General features: G+C 32.0%; 1 protein-coding gene across 1 annotated transcript in view; it reads right to left on the reverse strand.

Annotated features, from left to right (window-relative positions):
• Nucleotides 1-8,764: 8,764 nt before the first annotated feature.
• The window catches only part of Mnn1 (menin 1), a 41,857-nt gene continuing 28,783 nt past the window's right edge, over nucleotides 8,765-21,838 (reverse strand). Inside the window, exon 6 of the transcript XR_011949780.1 lies at nucleotides 8,765-14,107. The gene's annotated coding sequence lies outside the window, so the exon portion shown is untranslated. The remainder of the gene's footprint in view (nucleotides 14,108-21,838) is intronic.

The raw sequence follows: 21,838 nt of genomic DNA on the forward strand, positions 1-21,838 counted from the left end.
AATTTCTATAAATATTTTGAGAACGATTTCAAAACGTCAAACTTTGGTTAGTTAAAAAATGTGATTTTCATTACAACCAATAAATTGTGGCTTAATCCCATATAAACATAATATTTAAATTAAAAAAGAAGTTTTAAAAAGTTTCATTGTAAAAGATTTTGCTATTTACTAGTGGGAATAAAATGTAAAGAAACATACAAAAAACCAGTAGAAGTACTCAATGTTTGTCAAATAAAACAAGAAATAGGCTTTTTGAAAGAGGAAAGAAAGAATTTTGGAAATTAAGATAATATATTATGAATGATATGAAGGATAAAATTTTCTTTTAAATTAAGAATTAGTTGTAAGTTTTTTATTTATGAGATTTGCTAGTCATCATTTTAATCATAATTTCGATAAGACTACATAAATGAAAGATTATAATTGGTTAATTAAATATCTAGCTTAAATCTAGTTTTCAAATAAATTGTCAATTTATTATTTCTTGAAATCACAAGCCAAAATTTTAAAATCATAATATGCGTAATGGAGCATCGCGCAGATCGCATGGTAAAGGTAAAAATTTAAGGTGGGATCCCTAGATCCAAGTCGATTCAATCACTTCGGATCACATCCCTATTTTAGTAAAAGAACAGATTCTAAATCCTTTACCCCAAAATCCCCTCTTGTACTATGAACACGCCTACTGGAACCTCTTCAAACAACATCTGTCTATCAACACTCTACAGTTAGGTAATTTAAATTATACTGATGATATCGATAATAGTATCACGGTTATTCGTGATCTGATAAATCAAGCAATTGAGATATCAGTCCCTAATAGGGTCATTAACCCTAAAAAACCACCACTTCCGCCCCATATAATCGACAAAAGCGACGACTCCTGAGTCAGTTTCAACGCACTCGAAACCCTCATATTAAAACAATATAACCGCCTATCGGCGGTAATCAATCAAACTGCAGGTGAATAATATACAAGCCAGCCAATGTCGGGCTGCCACCTCGTCTTGATTATCGTAACGGTGGTGCTTTCTGGTCAAAATTCAAAATCCAAACTAAACAGAGAACCAGCAACCCCTCTCACCTTGTGGTGAATAATCAAATCATTAATTCCGATCAACAGAAGGCCGATGCCTTCAAAAACCATTTACAAAATACCTACTTATCACCCCTAATAACTACAGATTTTTCCATCACCATGAAAGGTAGCAAATACAATAATGCTCTTAAAAAAGGGCAAATCCAAGACCGACCTAAACAATTCTACTAAATGTCTTAGCTAAAGTCTTCGAGAGGAACGTCAACGAAAGACTCGTGGATTTTACCACAGAACACAACATCATCCCTACGTTTCAATTTGGCTTTACAGAGCGTCATTCCACCACAACATATTTTACAAAGTCTAACCGACCACAAAATGTCCTTAGGCATTTTTCTCGATATTCAAAAAGCTAAATCTGGCATGCTGGAGTGGTGAAGAAAATACTGAACACCGGCTTGCCGTTTCCATTCGTTAGACTTATGCATTCGTATGTCACTCAACGTAAAATCATGGTAAAGGTTCGAGGTCACCTCTCAGCCTTATTTACTCCTACAGCAGGAGTACCATAAGGTTCCGTGTTGCACACTTACTTTACTTAACACAGACGACACTGCTCTTGTAAAAACATCTCGAGTTACAGATGACCTCCTGTAGGTTTGCTGAAAATCACCTTGGCCAGGTCGAGAGATGGAGAGTAACTTCTAATCCAAATAAAACACAAATGATTCTCTTCAGACATCCCAATAATAACAGTTACATCATACACAACGTAGCCGAAAGTATCGACCTTAGACTATGGGGGGATCGACTCCAGCTCCGTAACCGGATCGACTACCTGGGTGTGGTGTTCACAAAGACACTACACTGGAGGTCTGATGTAGTCGCAACCATGTAATAGGGTAAGGAGAAGGGTTGGTCTACTCAACGCTCTATGTGGTAGATTTGGACGGACACATTCACGTACACACATACATCAGGCCCGTGATTGAATATAGAGCTAATATATATGCCATGTTCAGTCGCGACCTTACACAACAACTGCTGGTGTTGGAAATGAGAATCCTGCGTAAAGTAAACTACAAACGACCCGACCTAAGCAGGAGTTATACGATCAAAACCATTCGAGGCCAAAACTTCAGAGCCCAAAACATCATCAAAACTATAGCTAACTATAGCAATAGCTAACTTCGAGCTTTGCTACAGACAGGGAGATATCAATTTTCTGTGGTTTCCCGATCTCATTGCACAATTATACCTGTCTCTAGGGACGTAACAGCCACAGCTGCCCTCACCGCGACTCATTACATTTTATATCTCATTTCACTTCCGACCACCCTGGACACCTACCTCCTCCGCAGGAACAGCATCCACCGATGCAAACCACCAGTGAGATATAACACAGCGATCCAGAGCCTACACAAAACAAAACAAGCCACGTCCTGAAGAGGTGAAGACACCTAAAACAGGACAAACAAACGCACAAAAGAAAAATAAATCAACCAGACAGAACAAAACGACAATGAAGTGAGTTGTTGTTTATGTATAAAAAGGTATGCCTCTATTCACAATTCATTTATATAATAAATTTTTCTTTGGGGTGAGTACTTTTCTAGTTAATCAATCTTTTTATAATTTCTATTTTTAGTAGTTTAGGTTTATATATCTAACCTCCAACACATGTACATTTTTTGGCCTAATTCAATTTTTCTCCATCTTTTTGGGTGAAGACTTCCCGAACCACATGGTCGACCATTGGGATTAACATATCCCTGGAGTTTAATAAAATTATCAAACACTTGAACTAGCAACTAACAACTACATTCTGCAATCCTGTCTACTACTTGAAGACAACATCAGAAACCATAAGTATCGTTTAAAAATCTTTTTTGTAAAGCTGTAGGCAAGATTTGCTTTGATTTTAATTTAATATTATAGTGAAGTCGTTTTACCCTGTCGTATTTCGGATTAACGCCCGAAAAATAATTTATGACTCTAGTTACAGCCACTCTGTTATGCTTTCCCTTTTCTACCTGCTTTGTGGTACCGAACCTCCTACTTGTCGGCTGTAGTACTTGAGGATAAATCAGCGCTACCAAAACAATTTTTTTTTATAAATCGTGAAAAAACGCAAATTGAATGCTTTGTGATAATTTATTGAAAAAACTTTATTCCAAATTTTTTTATTCAAATATTTATTTCAAATAAAATTGTCTCGAGGAGTACATCCATTCCTTGCGGTCGCATAACTGGATAATTTTAGTTGTTATATTTGCAAAAATAGTAAACAGTCTGCGGAGTTGAGGCTCTCCATTGACCGGACTCATCGGCCAATGACCGACGCGCCCTGCCACTGAGGCCCCGCCCCCTCGTGTATATATTCAGAGAGCTCCAAAAAATCTCGCTATTAGTATTCACCGATCGCCGTTTTCAATAGTGACAATGGCTAACGTACAAGAAAACGATAGAACACCTAAATATAAGTTTTTATCTCCGAGTGAGCGTCGAATTGTGTTGAAAGTGGAAAATTATTTTACTTTAGAAAAAATCAACATGGGACCAATTACATCAGTACTGGCAGTTTAAAAAAGGACAAGTGCAGCTTGTGGAATTTCAGAACGGACCTTGCAAAGAGTTCGCAAAATGAGTGAGGAGGAATTAAGTAGGTAAGGAAAATAAAAGGATTCGTTTGCATCCGAAAATCCTCGACTTGCTACAAGGTATTAAAATCTCAATCGGAAATATCATTTATGACATGTACAAAGCAAAAGAACATGTTACAAGAAAGACACTTATTCAAAAAATAAAGGACAGAGAACTTTGTGATATGGGTTTAACCAGTTTATCAAAAGTATTAAAAGCTATGTGTTTTAGATACAAAAAACCAATAATCGTAAAGTGTTGTGCGAGTTGTCCAATGTTGTTGGAAAAAGGTGGAAATTTATAAGAAACTATTTAAAAAACAAGAATTCCGAATTTGCCAGACAATTTGTGTTTCTTGACGAAACATGGATTTTTGCAAAAGGAAATAATACCAAATCATCCTGGCAAGATGATTCTACCAAATGCTATTCGAGTACTAGTGCGAGTAATGGCAAAAGATATATTATATTGCATGCAGGAAGGCTTTATACCCAATGCTAGTCTTATATTTGCTTCGACAAAAAAAACTGATGATTACCACGGAAATATGGATGCCGATATTTTTGAACATTGGTTTGAGGAAAATTAATAAAAATCTGGAAAATCCGTCATTAATAGTCTTAGACAATGCTTCGTATCACACTTTAAATTTCTCAAAAACGGCTATTTTTTCGAGAATGGTATCCCAATAAAAATCGATCCAGAATTTTATGTAGATTCTAAAAAAAAAATAACAAAAAGCACAGTTTCTATTTAAAATAAGAAACTTAATGGCGACTTCCGGTACAATCGGAAGTGCTAGAAGAATGCAAATATTTAAAAAATGAAGAATGCTTTGCATAACCCATTATTCCAAGTTTGCAGAAACCAGTGACGACCAGAATTTTGAAAGTTTTAACCAACATGTTGCGTGAATGACCCTGTATATTTCATACTCAATGTTTTGTCAATTATTATAAAACATAATAAAAAGTTATTTTATTAAAAAAATCCCTAATGTCGTATTATCAAATTAAGAAAACCGTACAGTTTTAATTTGAGAACCGCTGACTACCTGAGGCAAATCTGAACAGACACTTTTATTACTTTAGCGACAGGCTAAAACGATCCTACTTTAAATATTTTTATGTATAATAAATATGATTAGAAGTTAATATCTTGATTTATTTGTCCTAGCCAAACTCATTTTTCAGATGTACTTCTGATGTTCTCACAACTGAGAGACTGAGTTAGACGAGGTCTAATAATTGGCTCCCAAAGAAAGATGTGTTTTATTGTTCTAAATTGGCTCCCAACTTTCAGAGGTAGTTATATTGTTACCTATTGGCACCCACCGTTTCTGATGGGTTGGTCGATGGTTACAGTTGTTCAAAATTAAATTTTCTATCTAAATGTCACCTTTACAGTTAAAAATAACTTTTTTTGACAAAAATATATTCCAAAAACGAAGCAAAAAATACACGAAAATACGCGATTTTTCTTTTTTGTCCCATAACTTTCTTTCACGGAGTATGGGTATGGGCCCATTTGCACAAAAAAACTTCTATCCGTCTTGAAAATGCCGTTTGGTACAAGTCTTTAGGATTCACAATATCCGAGACATGCCTTTTCAAAATTCACCACTTACCATTTTTGTCAACCTACTGGAAAAAAATCGCAAATTTTCAATTTTTTAATTATTCCCTAAATAAGGCCCCCAGATAGTTGCAAATTTTTTAAAGTTTTAAACATTTTTTATATATATTAAGCTTATAAACAAATTGAATAACTTTACTAGCTTTAAACATATCAATTTCAAAATTTATACACTTAAAAAACATTAAAAGACACTTCTTAAAAAAAAAGATACATTGGGCTTACTGGTTGCCGAGATATTGAAGGTCAAAGTTGGCATACATTTGCCGTGTAACCATAAGTGATAGAGGGCTCGTTTTTAAACAAGTACCCTCGTCTTGTCAAGTACTTTTTATATGAAAAGTTTTACGTAATGCGCTTTATGGAAACATCCATAAAAAAGACAAATAAAAAAACCGTTTTCGCGTAAAATGTCGCTCGGAATGCATGAGAGGTGGTGGTGGGGGACATTCACTCGAAATGTGAATCGGCGAGTTCAAAAATTGCATTATCTCGGCTTCTTGTTAACCAATTTTGCTCTTTTTTCAAATACCTTTTTTAATTGCAAAATTGGGAAATTTGCAATAAACAATTATTGTATGTTAAACAAGTAATTGCATTTTTTTGAGCTTGCAATTTATACATTGAAGGAAATTGTTACTTTTAGTAAACAAATATGTATTTATAAATTTTTAATAAATAATTTAAATTGTTAAAACAAAGACGAACGAAAATTTTTTTTTTTTTCATAAATAAACTTTATTTTGACCCAATCTTCAATAATTTTTTTTAAAGTCTCTTTATTTGGAAGGACAAGAATCTTCAGGTCTGACCTTGACCTTCAATATCTCGGCAACCAGTAAGCCGAATGTATCGTTTTTTTTAAAGAAGCGTCTTTTAATGTTCTTTAAGTGTATAAATTTTGAAATTGATATGTTTAAAGCTCGTAAAGTTATTCAATTTGTTTATAAGCCTAAAAAATGTTTAAAACTTTTAAAAATTTTCTAGGCTCTCCTAGTGAACCAATTTGAATTTTACAAAAAGGGTTTGAAAGTTTGAGCCTTCCTTTATATGTAAAAATTTGCAACTATCTGAGAGCCTTATTTAGGGCCTAGTATAAATTTGCGACTTTTTTCCAGTAGGCTGGATTGCAAAATTATTATGCAAATACTATCCGACCGATTTTAACAAAATTTGGCACACGCTTTAAAAATATTAAAAAGTTTTTCTAGGCGAAATATGGAGCTGTAAGTCAAGTTTAGAAAGTCGAAAACATTTAAAGAATTAACTTCATTTTTTTGTACTTTTTTTTTTCCAATTATTGCTATTCTTTCAACAATAAACATTAAATTTTTAATTTCTAGCTAACGAAATATTGTGTAAAATTGAATAACGAAACTTTTAACTTCTTATAATTTTTTCTCTAGGATCCGAATTATAAACGAAAATAGGAGCAAAAAAATGAGAAATTTTCAATTGTTTTCAGATTTTGTTAAATTTATCGATATTGGACACATCCTGAAGGGATTCCAGCAAAAAAATAGCTTCCTATGGAAAATGTCCATTACGGTCTGAATTTCTACAGATCCCGCCTAGCCTATAAGTATTTTTTTGTCTATTGTCTATTTACAATAGACAATTTTAATGAACACAAAATAAGCTTAATTTAGTAATGCATATACCTAAATGTACGAGAAAAAAAAAGCATTTTTTGCTTTGTGCAGTAAATAGCAAAGATAAATCGTTAAAAGTATAAAATTTTGAAGAACCATATCTTGTTTAAAATTAGACCTAGAACCTTTTACAATAGATCATTTTCAACTGCATATACCTAAAAGTGTATAGAATAATGTTTGCGAAAAAATAGTGTGAGTAGCAAATTATAAAAAATCGTATCTGGAACACTGTAAATCCTTGACTTCTACCAAACGTCATTTTGAAGAGGAAGGGTAATTTTTTTTCTGTTAAGCAATGCCTATACCTATACCCTCGTGGAAAAAAGTTATGGGGCAAAAAAGAAAAATCGCGTGTGTTACACGCGATTTTTTTTGCTTTATCTTTTAAATATATTTTTGTCAAAAAAATTATTTTTGACTTTAAAAGGTGACATTTCAACGGGAAATTTAATTTTGAACAACTTTTCTGTAGATGTATATGTACGAAAAGTGCACAGAATTCACAGAAATGCACCCCTTTAAAGGCTCATTTCATATTTGGGGATCCACTTACCATATTAAACAATAAAACCCCTTTAACGTTATGGTTCATTTTAGCCCCAATTTTTTTACATAATCAATAGCCTATTGTTCTTCTGCTTCGTTGTTCTGGTATTCGTCTTCTCAGAATTATATAAAGTTACCATATCTTAATCCAGGAATGAAGGAAGGTGGTAAACAAATAATTGGGTAAGTAAATAATTGAACACGGTTTGTATGCGCTTATTTATTACTGATAGTGGGCGAAAATACATGTATGTAAAGTTCTACCTGTATTATACACGTAATAAATGATCATAATTATTCTAAAGTGTTGTACATATTTATTTTCTTCCAAGGGAAACCTACCAAATATAACAATACTTATACAATCATTTCCAAACTTCAAAGTTAAACTTCTCATAATTCAACATTAACAAATAAAATTATGTCGATCTTTGAATTCACTTTACAACTACTAGACCATCGGGTTTCCGAAGAAGTTCAACCACGATTTTATTCCTCATGCCTTTGAGGGTACTGAAAGATGAAATCAAGGAGAGTAATATATGTGAAAACTGTAGGGTTTTCTGGGGCATTTGCGTGAAAATTGAATTTTCCTTTGTAAAAAAATTTTCTACCTTATGCCATTTTACAAATTGAGAGGAATATTGATTCTATTCTTAAAAATTCTGACATAAGGGCTAGTGGTGCCCTAAGGGTGTTAATTATAATAGACCAGCGCGGATCTGTTTTGAGGTGGATGTGAGATGTGGCATTCGGATTTTTGCAGAAATAGTTAGATGTTAACGTCAGTAATACTAATTGACTTATCCTACCTCTCAAATAGGTCGAGAACATTAATAAAAAATTAAAATATTTAAAAATTACTAAAAATACCGATTTTTTTCTACTTTCCTTGCTTAGAACTTCTAACGTACTTTATGGAATTAAAATCGAATTCTTTGGACGGCCTCAGAAGTGTTTTAAAATTATAAACAATTTTTTGGCTTATAAACAAATAGAATATCTCGGTGACTATTAGTTTATACTAAATTCAGTAAACGGCGTTGGAAAAGATTTGGCAAGACATTTCTTACAAAAGAACAAAAGTTTAATAACGAGTAGTGGTTCTTTAGATACAAACGGCCAAAGTTGACCGGCATTTGCGACGAAATTGAATTTCAAATATCAAAATCGGTATACTTACGTAAAAAAATGTATTTTTTCGGCTTTCAATAAAGCAATTTAATTTATTTTTTTTTTTTCGTCGACCTAAATCGAATATAACCCTCTAAAAAACGTATTACTAAATCCCAGAGATGCCTTAGTTTTGTTATAAATAAATGAATTTATTTATACTCCAGTCATCAGAGACGAAAATGTCACTGAACCTGTAAAAATCATACGAACAAGATGAATTTTTCTGAGAATGTTAATTTTGGGACCCCAAAAATACGCAAAAAAGTTTACTATTCCTGCCCCCCGGCTTCCCTATCCCTCGTAGGAAAAAAACGGAAAAATCGATTTACCAAGAATCTGCCCGCCATAGAAAAAAATATTTCAAATAAAAAATGTTGCTGAGACAATTTTGATGGGGTCCTAAAATTAACACTCAGAAAAATTCGCCTTGTTCTTATCATTTTTACAGGATCAGTGGCATTTTCGTCTCTGGATTTAATTTAAGCTAATAGTTACCGAGAAATGCTAAGCCAAAAAATTGTTTATAATTTTAAAACACTCTTGAGGCCGTCCAAATAATTCCGATTTTAATTCCATAAAGTATGTTAGATATTTCTCCCTCTTTTTTTGTATTTATTTTGTATTTTGCAGCAAGGGCAATAAATTAAAACATTTTTAACCTGCCGTATTTTATAGAAAATTCAATTGCCGCTATTTTATTTCAGTACGAGTTTGCTCCAAAATTAATTGTTTTATTAAAGTTATAAGCAAGGACAGAAGAAAAAATGTGTGTCTGTGTGTGTAGAGAGTGGATAGCATTAGAACATGTCTATTTGCCACAGAATATTTGCATTTTTTTTTAATTAAGGATAAGATAGGGATAACACTCGAGGATAACATGGACATTCATTTCTCGTCTAGGGACCCATCAAGAAATTGTTATTAAGACAACCTAGACTGGGTCACGGGCGGGAGGTAACGACAAATGGGGTAAAACAGAGGTTAGCATTTTAATTACAGAATGTTTGTAATAATTTATTACCTATATATAGCCATATACACATACAGATATATCCAACCATATATAAGCTAAATATCTATTTTTGCTTCTAAATCAAACTTGATTAAAATGTTGAAGATTTCTTACTCTGGTTATGCTAATACAGTAAAGTAGGAATGTTAGTTGGTAGACTTGCAAAAATTTGCAGTTCTTGCTACAGCATTTATGTATGTGCAGTATATTTTTGATACATTTATATCAACTAAAGATTGTTCTGGACCAAATCGATGTTTTTAGTCATTTTTAAATAATTTAATTTTTTTATTAATGTTCCCAACCTATTTGAGAAGGATAAATCAACTAGTATAACTGAAGTTATCACCTAACTTTTTATGCAAGAATCCGAATGCCACCTCTCACATTCAAATTTATTAGGTCAATATTCGTGATTTTCTCCTTCATGCCACTTGAAAGTTTGTTAGGTTTTATGACAAGGAACCTGCAAAAAAGTTGATATGGCTGATAACGGCAGGCCGTGAAAAAGAAAAATTTTACCATGGAAAAGTTGCGATTAATTCGATTTTTGTATTTCCTTTTTTTTTGCTTATCTCATATGTCATTTTCAGTACACAAAAAGGCATAGGTGATAAAACCGTGGTTGAACTTCGTATTGCAATCCGACGGTCTATACATACATATATGAATATAATAGTATTATATTTTGGTCATATTAACAAATAAATGTATAAGGCTTCTACTTTTTTGTTTTTATAAAAGTATATATTCTATTCCAAAATACACGAACCAAAGAAAAGTTTTAGCAGACGGTTGAAACAATTCAATTTTCTGTCTACTACAACTATCTATAATTTCAGAAATGCGGATATTTCAAATTTCAAAATTTGAAAAACATTTTTATGTGCATACCGAGTAACTAATAAATTGTAAGATTTTTTATTTTGCCAAATAAGGAAATTAGAAAGTTTATTGTTCAATGTGCTATATTATTTAAATCTTGGGAGCTTGTCGATACATTGGTGCACTCAGTCAAAATTTTATATATCGACAGCAAAAGACACTGCTACAATTTACGAACAACAGAGACGTTTCTAGGCTAATTTCTCTTTTACAATTATTAGTAGCTCCCATTTTTAAATAAAATTTTTTGAACAACCTATATTTTCATCCCTGCAGCTTTTATACTCTATGATTAGGTATATTATGTAATATATAACACATATTTATGTTTTTTGTCGGTTGTCTGATACTTGAAGAGATGATAGTAATGTGCCATCTTGCAAATACATAAAATAAGTATTCAATAAATATTATTTTCCTTGTAATTTTTTGTCAATATAGCAATTTAAATGTGGACCTGTTTTCCATATTTTAAATCTTTTGTTATGTGAAAATAAAATGTATGAACATATAACAAACCCTTTTAGTAAATTCCACTGTATGTATATATTATCTTAACAAGTTGTGATAAACCTAGCTCTTTCTCAAGAAAGAGTACACACAGTTCGACTTCCTTCTTCCGGTAAAACCAATGTCTAGTGATAATATGAAATTTCATTAAGTAACGGCCGATTCTATAGATGCACGTAAAAGTATCAACTAAATATTTTATACCTTCTATCTTAGTTGAACATAATTCCAAAGTACTGGTTATTGTTTTACTGGATTTAATTTAAAAAAATCAAGTTAATAGATAATTCACATTTCAAATGCTTTTAAATAGTTGATTGAGAAGTTTTGGTCTTCATCATCATCATCTTTAGCCGTCTTGAGTCTACTACTGAACAAACGCTTCCCGCAAATTCCATTGCTTCTGATCTTGAGCACCTTGAATCCAGTTCTGCTGGATGAAGAAGGTTCTCCCTCTTGTTGAAGAAGGCCCTCTAATAAGGTAAGCATCGTGTTAAGGTCTCCTTTCTAATAATTTCTTGGTCCATCTTCCATTTCGTGACTCTGGCAACATGCCCAGTTCCATTTCAAAGTTGTAATTATTTTAACTGAGTCCGTAATATCAGTTTTTCTCATAACTATTTGATTTGAAACTCTGTCAAGGGTAAGGCTGGAAGGGTCAATATTTCTTTGAGTTCAAAGAACTTCCTTTTTAAGCACTTGGGAATATCTGATCTAAGTTTCCTTTTCCGTAAGCTGCCCGTGTAAGCCCTATTCTTCCGTTTCAGTTGTTTGCTTGTTCTTCCTAATTTAATCTCGTGGCTCAGATACTTGGGCCACTTGTTCAATTTACGTGCCATACATTGAAATGTTTTTGGCCAGTACAAAGTTGGTCATGCATTGTGCTTTGGAAAAGTTAATTTTAAGGCCAACTCGTGCACAAAAGCTCTGAAGGTCTTGAAGAAGTTGGCAGGCATGATCTACCCGGTCTGCAATAAGGACTATGTCGTCTGTAAACCTAAAGTTGTTCAGAAACTTCCCATTTATGTTGACTCTAATATGTTCCCAATTATTGTTTCTTATAGTACTCTGCAATAAAACAGTGAATGGAAACAGAAAGTAAATTTTGTTTTAGCGCCGTGCTTTTATTGTATAAATGAAAAGGAAACACACGAAAATAAAAATTAAAATTTGGTTATACCGCTGTGAACAGTTAGATTCGTTAGAGCAAGGACGGTTTTCTAACCGACAGGGAACAGTTTACCATCACGCATGCGCTTAATGTAAAATTTGTAAACAAACCGTTACAGAAATAATAATTTTGTTATCCACATTTATAAATAATGTTAATATATACTTCATTACTATAATTTTCTTTTAATTATATATTGTATTTGCTGACGTTTTTATCTAAAAATTCAGCTTTTACAGTTTCTCAAGACTGTTATTGCCATTAGCAATTGTTGATATTTGATATAGACTAAAACTTTTCTTAAGTTTATTCCATTGTAGCTCTAAAATTATTTCAAAGATCTTTTAGGAATAAAGTGGAAGATTCTCATATCCTTTTTGTTAGAAAAATACATGTGTCAATAATACCTAATACCTCTATACTACTTATAATGAATAAATACATTAGTCACCCTTATTTCATCACAGACTACAATAACTTCTATTTTTTTTTGCAGTAATTACATATGAAGTTTTTTCTTTTGTGAGTTGGTGGAAAAATGTATTAGGAATCCGTAATTCTCGTATAAATTCTGTATCGTTTTAAAACGAAAGAACAAATATTGTATGCCTTTATAAAATGGTTTGATGGATGAGTGGATTAACAAAAAAAAATGTAAAATTTAAAATAGTTATATAGATATAAATTATGAATATTCTGTAAGAGTTGAGGGACATTAGTATGACCATGACCCAAGACACAAATGTGTGTAGAAATGTAATGAAAGTCGCATAGATAAAGGCAAAGAAAATGACCGATAAAATACAAGTTATGTGTAAAACTCCTGGAAAATTGTCCAATGATAACTCATCAGAATTTTTTTATTAAATTTTTCGCCACTACAGGCTTGTTTGACAGCCATGTACAATAATACCACACCTCTATCTAACAAAGTATTGAAAAAGTTCTAATAAACTTATGGACCAGTACCAGTCAATATTGATTATCTGTTGTGTGAGTAGGTAAGATTATTATGTCGTTAGCTGATACTGACTACTATTAGCTGATGGTTTAAAAACTCCTTTAACGTATTGAAACTATGAATTCGGTAAAGTTAAATTGCCTTCTTCTTGTAGTGCCTATCCGTTTAGGATATTGCCAATCATCATGGCAATGTGTATTTTGCAAACAGCTCCTCTGAAAACATTTGTGGTTGTTGTTTTGAAACACGTACGTAGACTTTTCGGCCAGGAAATCCTTCGCCTTCCTGGTCCTCGTTTCCTTCTATTTTCCTTGTAGAATTAATTGCAGCAACCCATATCTTTCGCTGTTCCTCATGATGTGACCGAGGTTCAATTGTAGACTTCTATTTCTAGACATCAGTCTTGCTTTTGATGAGACTTTGCATCAAGGGTTGATTTTATAATTCAAATACTAGAAAATGTTTTCCAATCACAATAAAAAATTCATATAAAGCATTCGGGAGTTCCTGAGGCCAATATATATAGCCCAAATGTACACATAAACGTAAATATGAGGATCATTATATTTGCTTACTCTACTAGTATTTACATATTTTTTGGGAAAATCTCCATTTTCGGGTTGTTAAAAAAATTAGATTTTTTCCTTTGTTATTGGTCTATTTATTGAGTTTTTATCGAATTATGATAAAGTTATGGGTGTCGTCCGAGACTTTTAGAGGCACCTTTCATCTTGATGTTAAGTAATATCTTCCTTATCTTCAGAAAATAACATCTTCAACTTCAATCTCTCAACATCTTACTGAACAAAAAAGAAGACAAAAAGAGCATCGAGATATTGCCCCATCAGCCCACTGTTGCATCTATATAAATTCCCTACAAAAATAATAACATTAACTTACAAAATGGACCCCTGCCAGTAAATAGAACTGGCAGGAAAAGTATTTAGTTCTGACTGACTTCAAGAAATACGAACTCCAATTGAGGAAAGTGCAGAATACAATGTACCACAGCACCTGAGTTTTGTAAGTTACAGAAAGCCGTTAAATTTGCGCAAATATATAAAAATGTTAGGACGCAACTGATGATAGACGCAAATATCTGTCAATACAGAAGAACACGCCAAGGTGATACCATTTCTATTAAGTTGTTTTCTTTTGCCTTGGAGACATCTTTAAAAACTTGGAATGGCAAAAGTTAATGTCAGTCAATTGATACAGTCTACACTACATACGGATTCATTATTTTCCACCGCATCTAACAGAATGATGAACTAGCGAGTGTCTTTAAAAAATTATCCGAAAACGAAAAACACAAACAAGAATAAATATAAGATATATATTAATATTTTTTTGACTATCTAATATATAAATTCCTTATTAAACTTTAAACCATTCTGTTCCGTCTAAAAATCAACTTCAAATTTTACAATGTGTTTTATTAACAATTGTAATATTGTCTAATCTCCGAATATAAAAATAAAATCAGCTTTGAAGCGTTTTTACTAAATTGTTACCTTAAATCTAATATTTTTTGTAATTTTGAAAGATTCTGTGTACCTTATTTAGATAAAAACATTTTATTTCTACATTTGCCACTAAAAGTTAGTCGAGTAAAAAAAGATATAGCACTGTAAATATTAGTTTAGAGAAACCTAAATTACCAAAGATACGAATAAAACGTTCTCAACAATATTATTAAGGAAAAGGGCGACGCAACGAGCGCATGTTAAAAGCGAGCAGTCAAAAGTCGTTAAGATATGTTTAAAACATCAAAAGCAACAATGCACAAACAAAAAATGACAAAAAAAACTGGAAATGAAAGAGCTATTAAAAAGTTAGGTACAAGTGAAAGAAGCAACTTCCTAGGACTTCTGATTTAAAATCCTACATGAGATAAACCATTTTCAAAAATAAATCATCAAAATTTGACTAATCTGTCTTGACTAACAAGTAAAAATATTTGTTAACTCGACTTTGACCTTCATACTGTAGAAATAAAATGTCTTCTTTAATTACTTGTTTTTACAATGTATATTTTCTATCATATAAGTGTATTTTTATAATTTACACTTTAGCCCACTGCGTTTTGTAAATAAGCAATGTAGGTACATTTTGATTTGTAGATTTGTGATTGTCAATGCTGATTGAAAAATATATAAAATTAACTAACAATTATTTGAGAAACACAATTGATAGTGTATTGGTTACTGTTTTGGATAGGTCTACTACAATGATAAAACGATAAAAGACATTTATTAAAATATGAACAGACTGATATGTTTTTGTACACACTTATGACAAATCAAAGAAAGGAAAAGAAAAGTATTTTTGAAGTGTGTAAAATTTATTTCCTAGCTGAGCGCTTTCGGTTTACAAAGCCATCCTCGAAGCTATGGTCAAGTTTTAAAAAGCACCATTACTCACAGAGAGATCCCATTTGGTGGAAAATCCACAATTTTCCTTTATAAAAGTTAAGTTACTTCTTTGAAAAAATACATAAAAGACAGAACATTGGACGCCACAAACAACACATTAAAAATTTTTTGTTTATAGTACGGGTATAAGAACCCAATCATTTGGTTGGAGTTTTCCACCAAATGATTCCTTTATCTTATTGTGCCGTCTTCTAACGAAGGTTGGCAATCACTTCTTTAAACGCTTCCCTATCTTTTGCATCTTGAAATATCTCTTTTAACACTGAGGTTAGTCCAATGTCTGATATTCCTCAGCCAAGATTTCTTCTTTCTTCCATCTACTCTTCCTTGCATGGTGACGTACAGAAGAGAGTATTTATTGTTTCGAAGTATGTGGCACAGATACAATGTTTTTCTTATTTTAATTGTGTTCATAAACTTTCCGCCATGTCCAACTCGTCTTAACACTTCCTCGTTTCAGACATTTCGAATGCCTCTAATTTTCTTACGGATTGGGCTTTCAGAGTCCAAGCTTCTATCCCATATAGCAGTTGTGACCAAACATTATAACATTCGACGAACCTCAATCTGATAACCATACTCAATTTCTTATTTGTACGCATTAACTTATTTTATAAATCCTTTTCGAGCTATTTCAATTCTGACCTTTATCTCCTCATCTTGATTTAACTGTGAGTTTATAATTGCTTCGAGGTATTTATACTTGTCGACCCTCTCTAACGGATTACCCTCTGATATCAGATGTATGTTGTCAACAGGACTTTTCGAGATCACCATGTATTTGGTTTTATCTATATTCAATGTAAGTCCCATCTTTTTACTTTCTCTGTTAATGATTTCTATAAGAACTTGTAAATCTTCTATATTTTTTGTCATAATTACGGTATCGTCTGCATATCTTATGTTATTAGTGATGCTCCCTCCAATCCTTAGACCGTCAGTTCTTTCCCATAGTGCCTACTGAAATATTAGTTGGGAGTATACATTAAATAATTGTGGCGACAGCACACATCCCTGTCTGACTCCTCATTGAATTTCTATTTGGTTTGTCTCACTATCTTCCACCCTTACGACCGCTGTTTGATTATAGTACATATTTTTGATTAAATTAATATCCTTGGGATCTAGGTGTATATGTTTCAATTGATGTATGAGTTTACTACGTTGAACTCTGTCAAACGCTTTTTAAAAATCTATAACATGTTCCCATTCTGTTGAATAACTTGAGTAGTATTTTTAAAGTGTGGCTCATGAGGCTAATTAATAGGTATTCATCGCAAGATTTAGGATTATTTTTGTTGGGTAAGGGTAAAAAGATAGATTTATCTTTTTAGAAAAAATATCTACTGGAATTTCATCAGGACCTGGCGCTTTACCACTTTTTGAGTTTTTAATTGCCTGTTTCCCGTCTGATATTAGAATTTGTATATTTTCATCAGTTGGTAATGTTTCATTTATTTCTTCCCTATTATCATCGGTAAATAAGTTCTTGATGTATTCCTCCCAAGTTTGTTGTTTTTCTTCTTCTGATAATGGGAGATCTCCATTGGAGTTTCTTATGACTTGTGGTATTCTCCTCTCTATATTACCCGTATTTCTTTTAGTTTCTTATGTAGGTTATGTGTGTCATTTTCATATTAAATTCTTCTATTTCTTTGCCATTTTCATCCATCAAGCGTTCTTTAGCTTCCTTGATCTACGTTTCTACTAGTTTCTTCATTTGCATATATTTTTATTTATTTGTATTTCTGTATTTTCGTTTTTCTTCTATGAACTTTATAATATCTGGTATCATCCAGTCTTTTTTGGCACTTAATTCTTTTCTACCCACAAACGTTTCGCCAGCGTTTCCAGGCACTGTTACCGTACCGTAAACAAATGTTGACATCCAGTTGGCGAGGCAGTACCGGAGATTTGGTAACGACGACGCAAGTACTATGGTTATATGGTTGTATAAGATAGCGAAAAAAGTTCCATTTATATCGTTTGGGAGTCAAGTTTAAATTTTTGGTCTTGGGCGAGCAACCAAAGTAAATCTTTGACTGTTCGCCAGCCAGAAATATAGGTAATTTTTTAATTTTCTTAATTATATACAACAAAATATAAATAAATTCTAACGAGACTGCTGAATGACCATGTAAGGTAATTGTGATTGTTTCTTGTCTTTTGGATATATAAGATGTACGAGTATATTGGTTTAAAGAGAGTATCGCATATTTGTTATATTTTTTTCTTTCCTAAACCAATCCTCTAATATCTAGGATTCCCGAGTTATCCTGGTAACTCAAAGAAAATATACGGTGGCGCCCTTTTTCCTTTTTATTTTGTTCAATTTTTGTCTATTTTCTTTCAGTTAGTATGACTCATTTTCTTTATTCTTTCTGACTTCATCATCATGGCATCTACACTCCTAGCGGAGTGATTGGCGCCCTCTTGGGCCCTTCCGATTCATTTGTCGCGGGGAATCAGTCCGCATTAACATTTTGGTTTTAAAATTGGTTTTGTTATTTGGCGTCTTCTACAATATTTCTCCATTTTTTCCTGTTTTTGCTTATGGTTTTTCAATATCTAACTCCCATCTTGTTAAGATCCCTAATATGGTTCTCCCATCTCGTCTTCGGTCTTCGTCGTGGTAGTCTGTCTGATACTGGTCTCCATTTGGTGATTTTCTTGATAACTGCTTCTGGATTTCTCCTTTCTAGATGTCCCATCCATCGAAGTCTCTGTGCCTTGATAAATCTGACGATGTCTTCTCCTTTCAAAAGCTCTCTTACTTCGTAGTTCATTAGTTTTCTAAATTCATTATTACCCAAGTTCAGTGGGCCTGTTTTTCTCAACACCATATGTGAATATTGCTCTAATTTCTGCTCTGTAAATTTTCAGTTGAGTATTCTGAGGAAGCTTCTTATACTAAGCAGCTGTTTAACAAATGTTATTACTCTATAGTTGTTACATTGTGTGGTGTCTCCTTTCTTTAAAATAGGAAATATCCACCTGTTTTCCACTCTTCGGGTATTCTTTCTTCTTCCCAAATCCATATTATTAGGTCGTATATTTTTCGTTGCATTTCTGTCTTGTTCCAACTTTTTAGAATAATCTTTCTGAATAATATCTGACTCTAGTTTTCCTTTCATTTTTTTCTATTTTTGTATTGTTTTGTGTCCTTAATTATTTTCATTTCCATATTTCCTACTACCAGGAAGTGGCCAGAATCTGCATTTGCACTACGATATGACCTGACATCTTGAATTGTTCTCCACTTTTTTGAAATCAAATTATGATCTATTTGGTTACCCTCAGTTGATCCTGGTATTGGCCATGTTACCTTATGCTCTTTTTTGTGTTTGAAGTGTGTGCTCATCATAAATGTGTCCATTGCTGCGGCTAGGTTACAAAGCATTCTCCCGTTGGTGTCCGTAATTGTGTGGAGAGTTTCCTTTCGAGGTCCGTCTTTATTTATGTCTTCCTTTCCTATCATGGCGTTGAAATCGTCTAGTAAAATTAATGCGTCATTCTTGGGTATGTTTTGATATATTTCTTCTCGTATATATATCAAAACTTACGAGATTTGCGAGAAACAGTATATATATATATATATATATATATATATATATATATATATATATATATATATATATATATATATATATATATATATATATATATATATATATATATATATACTGTTTCTCGTAAAACTCGTTTTCGTTTTCTTCTTTTGCATTCTCAGTCGGAGCATATGCATTAATGAATGTTAAATTAGATTGCTTGTTCTTTATTCTGATATAAGATATTCTTCGACATATAGCTTTAAAATCTATCACCTTGTCCCTTAGTTTACGGCTAATTAGGAAAGCTGTACCTTTATGACTGTTCGTTTAGCGATTTATATACCCACGTCCTAAAGCTCGCCGTTGTATCGTTCAAAACACCTGAGTGCCGGTTGCATGGTGTACGTATTTAGATATGGAAATCTTCGTCTACCTTATATTCCAAGACTGAAACTTCCCCTTGGGTTTATATTTATATTGCCACAGTAATACCCAACTTTTGGGAATCCTTTCTTCCCACTAATATTTCTTTTTAAATGCTTCACTTCATACTTAAGGTATTTTTTTCCGTTTTATTTTATTTTTAATTGTTCTTTCAGCCGTGGCACGTAAGTACTATTAGATGGAAAATAATAGAATGTACACTGGCACGAGAAATACACCAATAGATTTTAACGCTTTTATAAATTGTAAAATTTTGTCATTTTTCACATAATCAACACAGTTCCAGGCGTCGCAGCTATCACCGAGCACGCTTTCTGTTACTGAAGAATAATTGTATTGCATTGCATTAGTGTACAATGGTTTTAAGTAAATCTTGTTAAAGCTTGTTTACAGTTCCAATACAAAAAAGTTTAAAAACTAAACGTAATCGACAGACAAGTAAACGTAAAAACACACTCTTTCAATCAGCATTATGTCTTTACAAATAAAAATTGCACGGATCTATACACAAAGTGCTGTAACATACTGGAGTGACTGCTAAACAACATTTATGAGGTAACAGCGATTTTTATCCTAATTTGTTTCTTTAGGACTTAATTATTCAACTATTATGTGATGTATTTGTGTTTTGATACTTATATGTACATTTATTGTGAATATTACAGAAAGTACAAAATATTTTGTAAAACTTCATTTTGAATTAATACACCGATGAATAAAAACAAAAATACATAGTATATTTGCAATACTTATTTTTAGATTTTTTTACTTTAATTAAGTTTTTATAATATCAAACGCAAAATTTTAGCGGCATTCATTGGTATAAATACAATTCTGCGAACGTACACATACTGCACTGGCAAACTATACTGAGCACAAAGCGGATTTTTATATTATATTTCCACAAAATATTTAATATTTTCAATAATATTTACCAAAACAAAATAGTATATCCTGAATAAACAAATCACTTCTTAAATCAAAAGTTCTTTCGTTTCGAAATATATTAACAATAGCACTGATATAATATATATATATATATATATATATATATATATATATATATATATATATATTTAAATATATATATATATTTTAAATATATATATAAATTTTAAAATACATGACACAAAGAAAGACGGTTAACTTGCTTCTTGCTTTTGATACAACGCCTAAAATTTGCAGCTGTTTAACTGTATTTTTATAAATGATAAAAATTAGAGGTAAGGTGCTGATTGCAGTAAAACTTAACGACAGATACCAACTTATTTCCAATACGAGACAACAATAATAACATAACTATACGAAGTATTTAAGAAAATTCATTCCCTAAAAAATCAGAAGAACTTTTAAGATCTGACCACTATTAAACAGTCAACTGAAGTGATTGTTATCGGACATTAAACATATGTATATCAGTAGTGTTTAAAATTTAAATTCAAATCTAAAAAATCAGATCCTAACAATATTCCTTTTTTTTGTAAATATCTTTAAAGGAAAAACATTCCTTTTGAAAAATTCTTAACGTAAGAGTAATAATAAATAGCAGTAAAGCAAAGATCAAACACATTATTTTAGAACTGGATTTAACACTGAAATACTTATGGTAGAATACATAAAAATCCCTTCTAGACAGGATCTCATAAATTGATGTTAACATAAAATACTATATTTTAAGTAATCCATAAGAAGCGATTTTTTGATTCTCATACACAATGTACCAATTAGTAAAATGTTTTTGAAACTAATAATTTTGTTATCATTTGCTATGAGAAGAAAACAAGCTCAAAATCTTAAACTAGCACTGTTGAAGAAGGTCACATAAATTAGATGTGTGATTTAAATTTTACCGCATGAGTTTATTTTTTTTAATTGTAAGAAATTTGTTAAAAATATATTCAACGCTAAACTAAATTATCTCTAAAAGACGTGGCAACAACATAAAGTTGACAGCTGTGTTGTGTTACCCTGTCACCTAACCTCACCTATCATTTTAATAGTTAATGATCACATTTTGTGCTGTTTATGCGTTTTTTTTTATTTAATCTCTAAATCATAAGTATTTATGGTCGATATTTTTTACTTCTTTAATTAAACACTATTTCATATAATATTTAAACAGATAAATTACCTGTTTACCCATAATGCGCCTCAAAAAAAGAGAAATAAAATTGC

The sequence above is a fragment of the Diabrotica undecimpunctata genome, chromosome 1 (genome assembly GCF_040954645.1).
Source record: "Diabrotica undecimpunctata isolate CICGRU chromosome 1, icDiaUnde3, whole genome shotgun sequence".
Classification (NCBI taxonomy): Eukaryota; Metazoa; Arthropoda; class Insecta; order Coleoptera; family Chrysomelidae; genus Diabrotica; species Diabrotica undecimpunctata.